The 6,000-nt window shown below is 43.5% G+C and overlaps 1 long non-coding RNA gene across 1 annotated transcript; it reads right to left on the reverse strand.

The window, feature by feature from the left end:
- Window positions 1-492: 492 nt before the first annotated feature.
- On the reverse strand, window positions 493-5,382 carry LOC309620214. Its single transcript, XR_014239460.1, has 2 exons — window positions 1,311-5,382; window positions 493-1,181 (listed from the first exon to the last, which is right to left on the reverse strand). It is a non-coding gene; the product is annotated as an uncharacterized lncRNA (long non-coding RNA).
- Window positions 5,383-6,000: the final 618 nt, after the last annotated feature.

Here is a 6,000-nt window from a genome sequence, read left to right on the forward strand (position 1 = left end):
TTGGGTTTCTTATTGTACATCTTTTCCTTCTCTTGTGTTTCCTGCCTAGAGAAGTTCCTTTAGCATTTGTTGTGAACCTGGTTTGGTGGTGCTGAATTTTCTTAGCTTTTGCTTGTCTGTAAAGGTTTTGATTTCTCCATCGAATCTGAATGAGATCCTTGCTGGGTAGTGTAATCTTGGTTGTAGGTTTTTCCCTTTCATCACTTTAAATATGTCCTGCCACTCCCTTCTGGCTTGCAGAGTTTCTGCTGAAAGATCAGCTGTTAACCTTATTGGGATTCCCAGGTATGTTATTTGCTGTTTTTCCCTTGCTGCTTTTAATATTTTTTCTTTGTATTTAATTTTTGATAGGTTGATTAATATGTGTCTTGGCATGTTTCCCTTTGGATTTATCCTGTATGGTTCTCTCTGTGCTTCCTGGACTTGATTGACTATTTCCTTTCCCATATTAGGGACGTTTTCAACTATAATCTTTTTCAATATTTTCTCAGTCCCTTTCTTTTTCTCTTCTTCTTCTGGGACCCCTATAATTCGAATGTTGGTGCGTTTAATGTTGTCCCAGAGGTCTCTGAGACTGTCCTCAATTCTTTTCATTCTTTTTTCTTTATTCTGCTCTGTGGTAGTTATTTCCACTATTTTATCTTCCAGGTCACTTATCCATTCGTCTGCCTCAGTTATTCTGCTACTGATTCCTTCTAGAGAATTTTTAATTTCATTTATTGTGTTGTTCATCATTGTTTGTTTGCTCTTTAGTTCTTCTAGGTCCTTGTTAAACGTTTCTTGTATTTTCTCCATTCTATTTCCAAGATTTTGGATCATCTTTACTATCATTACTCTGAATTCTTTTTTGGGTAGACTGCCTGTTTCCCCTTCATTTGTTTGGTCTGGTGGGTTTTTACCTTGCTCCTTCATCTGCTGTGTGTTTCTCTGTCTTCTCATTTTGCTTAACTTACTGTGTTTGGGGTCTCCTTTTTGCAGTCTGCACGTTCGTAATTCCTGTTGTTTTTTGTGTCTGCCACCAGTGGCTAAGGTTGTTTCAGGGGGTTGTGTAGGTTTCCTGGTGGAGGGGACTGGTGCCTGTGTTCTGGTGGATGAGGCTGGATCTTGTCTTTCTGGTGGGCAGGACTGCATCCAGTGGTGTGTTTTGCGGTGTGTGTGACCTTATTATGATTTTAGGCAGCCTCTCTGCTAATGGGTGGGGTTGTGTTCCTGTCTTGCTAGTTGTTTGGCATAGGGTGTCCAGCACTGTAGCTTGCTGGTCATTGAGTGGAGCTGGGTCTTAGCATTGAGATGGAGATCTCTGAGAGAACTTTCACCGTTTGATATTGTGTGGAGCCTGGAGGTCTCTGGTGGAGCAATGTCCTGAACTCGGCTCTCCCACCTCAGAGTCACAGACCTGACACCCGGCCGGAGCACCAAGACCCTGTCAGCCACACGGCTGCTAGTGTTGGAGAGTCTCCTGCAGAGGCGGGGGGTGGCTGTGGCTTACCAAGGGGACAAGGACACTGGCAGCAGAAGTTCTGGGAAGTACTTCTTGGCGTGAGCCCTCCCAGCATCCACCATTAGCTCCCTCAGACCTAGGTTTTTGTTTTATGGGATAAAATTTTCAACATGTAGTTAAAGCTGGTCTTCCTAAAGCCAGGCCAACTGCAGCAGCAACTTCTTCCAGCCCCTCTTCCATCTCCCCATTTTCTTTTTCCTAATGTACACCTCAGAACCTCAGCCCTTTTCAGCTTTAAAAAAAAACCAATAAATTTAACTGTGGAGTTTCTTAAGTCCAAATGGAGTGGAATCGTTGGAGACCTTGTAGCCCTGTTTCTTGTCTCTGCATCTTTCATCTTGAAGGTCACTTATTAATCCCAGTATTGCCAGAACATATAAGGAAACCAGACCATGCGTGCCATTAATAAATCCAACCCCCCCTTCCATTTTTGACAATGGAGGGAGACTTAGGGAACGAAATTCAGGACTATGAGGTCCAGCTATTCCACCTGTGGAGATCTTCCTTCCTGGCTAAATTCGTAAGAGCAAGGTGTGATTTCTCCAAAGAGTGCAACCACCTTACCTGAAAGGTCTCTGCATTCCAAATTAGCTGTAGAATGGATGGGGTCTCCCAAACTCCTTCTTTCCTCACTGTCCCTGAAGATAGTCCCTTTTCCCTGCTGAATTGTTGACTACTATGGGGAAAACAGGAAGGCCAAATAGCCACCAAAGGGCAGTGCAAAGGTTACAAAGTTACTCCAAGCTTTAGTAGGTCCTAACTCCCACTGAGATGGTAACTAGAAACTTTTGCCCAACCACTTTTTATTTCTCAGTGTCACCCTACTCCCACCACCACCACACACATCTATCCACCTTTAGGAAAATCAACAGATACTTCCCTCAGTTGTGGCCTGCTCTTCTTCATTTGTTTCTGAGCCTTGTGATTTTAGCCCTTCAACCTGCTCACATGTGAACCCTTCTGAGAAGGTCCTCTTCAACAGTCAAACATTTACTAAGTAACTACAAAGTAGTATGACTTTTACAAACCTCAGAAGTTAGAAAATCAAGTAAGTTTGCTCCCCATCCAAATACAGACCCTTCTCAATTTAGACCTTTTATTGACAGATATGCTCTTCTATTTGAAAAAATCCTGTCCATAACTCAGCACAAATGCCACTGTAGCAGAAAGGGGAATGGGCAATTATAGCTAGTCAACAATGTACGGCAGGGAACACTCCCTTCTGACCTGCTGGTTTCCACTGACTCTCAAATGTCATTTGTGATATTTCTATTCACCAGATAGAAACTTTGATTCATATTAACCATTTGTAATTTGGCTTTACATTATTCCGGGAAAACATCCTTCCAATAATCTAGTTAATCTTATCTGAGGGCTCTGGTGCCAAGAAATTAGCAAAGGCTTCACTGGACCTATTTTTTGACCCCAGCATCCCACAGGGGTAGGAATAGGGGTTAGTTTCATGGCCTTACTAGCTGTTGATCTCCTCCTTACCAAACAGATGGTAACTCCTTCACTGAACAAGATGGAACTGAGATGAACATCAAAGTTTACAGTTAGCTGACTACTACAGCCATGGGTAGAGTAGTGACTGTTTCTGGAACTCAGTTTCTGACCATGAGCCCTCCTTTGACTAGGTTTTTGGGAAAACAATATGTCATTCTTGTTCTTTTCCCTTATCCCAGGTGATGCTACAGTTTGGGGGTCTTACATAGTACCCAGGCATAGAGGTAGATAAAGGTGTCTGCTTCCAAGTCCTTAGATCCTGTCAGTTACTGTTAAGCCCTCTGCCCACATGGGCTTTTTCAGGTGCTGTGTCATCTCCAACATCTCTGCCAGTCTTGGGGCACAGAAATCATTGCCAAGGTTACTTGTTGTTCCATCTATCTAGACATTCCACACAGCCCTTCCTCTTTTGAGTCTTCATGCCAACCAAGTGTTGCTTCTGGAAGTATATGCTGCTTGAGCTCCCACAGAGCTCTCTCTCTGCATCTTCCCCCCCACGAAGAGGGGAGTAAAGAAAAGAAGAATCTTTTTTTAGACTTATGCAAATCTTTCTTCCTTCTAGTTTCCTGGCCCAGATACTTCATCACTGTGCCTGCACCCAAGTCCCCCTTCCCTAGGGCTTACACTTTTGGAACATGAAAGCCATAGAGACTGGCAGAATATTTGTTTCCCTGCCTTGCCACCTCCCTCCCCTGAGATACACCACAAAGCTGACTACTTTGGGGGAGGGGGGAGAAAAGAGAAAGGGGGGGAAATACAGGAAAGAAAAACTCCATTTATATCTCAAAATAATATTGCAGCCACATTCTCCCTCTATTAAATCTTAGCATCTCAGCAAAGAAAATGTACTTGTCATCCAGATGCCCCCTCCTTAAGATAGTAACTCCCAGGACTTGGATGCCTGGGTGATCTTTTCTCCAGGCAAGCCTTGGCACTGGGGGAATTTCTCACCTGGATCATCTAGGGGATGTTAATGTCCTCCCAGGAGGTTCTCCTTCCTCCCAGCACGAGTTGAGTGTCCCCTGAGTAAGAATAAGCATCACCTACCTCAGAAATGAGCAGCTATCTTCGGCATAGTGACTGACTTAGAAACACTCCACCTTTCAGATTGGTCAATGTAATTTCTTGAGCCTTACTATGAAGTCTGATCTCCTCTTCCTAGACACAATCTTCCCTCATGTGCCCTAGGCCATATATCAGGGAGCAAATTTAAGGTAAGTGCCTTTTTCTTGGCAACTAACTCTTGGAGAGCCTAAAAAAAGAGTAAGCCCACATCACTCTCTAAAACTTGCTAGGTGTCCGAAATTGTAACTCCTCTGCAAAGACCCCATGTGGGCAGGATACAGAGCCTGAGTTGGGGTGGCTGGAATAGACCTTTCCCTCTCCAGAAGATCAGTTCTGCTAGAAACGTACAGTATAGTATATTTTTCTGAGAATCAGATAATTCAGTCTCCTGGGCTAACAAACAAGGCTGCATTTACCTGCCTGCCTTTCCTTTCTCTCTCCTTCCCTCCCTCCCGCCTTTCCTTCCACTGACCCTTCTGTATATGTTCCAACATTCCATAATAGTCCTTCAAATCAGTCTTATTACAAATCCTTCCTGTAGCAGGAATGAATCAGAGTCTACCACCACCACCACTACTACTACTATTATTACCACCATCATTTCTACTACTACTGCTACTAATAAGATAACATTTACTATGTACTTTATACAAACCCACTGAATCCTATGGGGTAAGTGCATTATTAACACCATTTTTCAGATTAGTAAACCAGGGCACAAAGAGGTTAAAGAACTCGCTCATGGTTGCACAGCGAGTAAATGGCAGAGTGAGGTTTAACCCCAGTTAGTTTAGTTCAGAGTCCATGCCCTTTAATCATTTTGTTGTATCTTTCTTTATTGTCTATGATTTAACTTTAGACTCCAAACTCCCCATTCCATGGGGCTGGTAAAATAACCTCAATTCATCTTGATATTCCTCCACCCCAGGCTCATGCCACAATCCTGGGCTATTACACAGTGCTGAGGCCTGGGAGCAGAGGTCCGTTAAAAGTCCCTGGTCATCAGGCAACATAACTTAGCAGTCCACTGCCTCTACCCACAGTGTTCCTTTATGGTCTGGCAGGCCTTAGTTGTGCTGGGACCCTGCCAGTGACTTGCGAATTTTTGTTAAGGCTGCCTAGGACAGTCTCTCTTCTCTCAGGTTTTCCTGTCTACCTAGGGGTTGTGCCAAGAAGCAGGACACAGGTCCCCTCTATCCAGGACCCATGGGTCTCCCTCATAGCATTACATTATCGTCAGCCCTAGTACGCAGGAAAAGCTATCTCTAGGCTGGATAAAATCCTTCTCCCTTCATATTTTCTGGCCAAGACACTTTGTCTACATCCCTAATCCTCTTACCCTAAGGATGTGGGCTTTTGAAACACAAAACCAAAGAGATTGGGAAGTGAAATCTGCTTTTAGTCTTGTGCATCCCTTCCCCTGAGACAATAAAACTTGGGTGGGAGGCAGGGTCGGGGAGAGGGAGATATAGGAAGGAAAAGCAGTTAACTACAGAAATCATAAAAATATCTGTTTCGGGACTTCCCTGGTGGTCCAGTGGTTAAGACGCCACGCTTCCAATGCAGTGGGCATGGGTTCGACCCCTGGTTGGGGAACTAAGGTTCCACATGCTGCACGGTGTAGCCAAAAAAAGAGATATCTGTTTCAATTCTGTGCAAAAAAAGATAGTTTATTTAATAAATGGTGCTTTCAAATTTGGTCATCCAACTAGAAGAAAGCAAAGATCCCTACCTTATGCCATATACCAAAAAAAAAAAAAAATCCAGATGAATGTTCATTTCTCTGCTCCATCTATTGCTGATGGAAGTATGACTCACTACTACCTTTTTTTGCAAAGTAATCTGCAAGAATCTAATAAAATTAAAAATCTACAGTATCAGTTCAGAATGGTTTGGGCTGCAAGTGATAGAAAATATGACTAATAGCG

This window comes from Balaenoptera borealis (genome assembly GCF_965194805.1).
Source record: "Balaenoptera borealis genome assembly, chromosome: X".
In the NCBI taxonomy this organism is placed as follows: domain Eukaryota; kingdom Metazoa; phylum Chordata; class Mammalia; order Artiodactyla; family Balaenopteridae; genus Balaenoptera; species Balaenoptera borealis.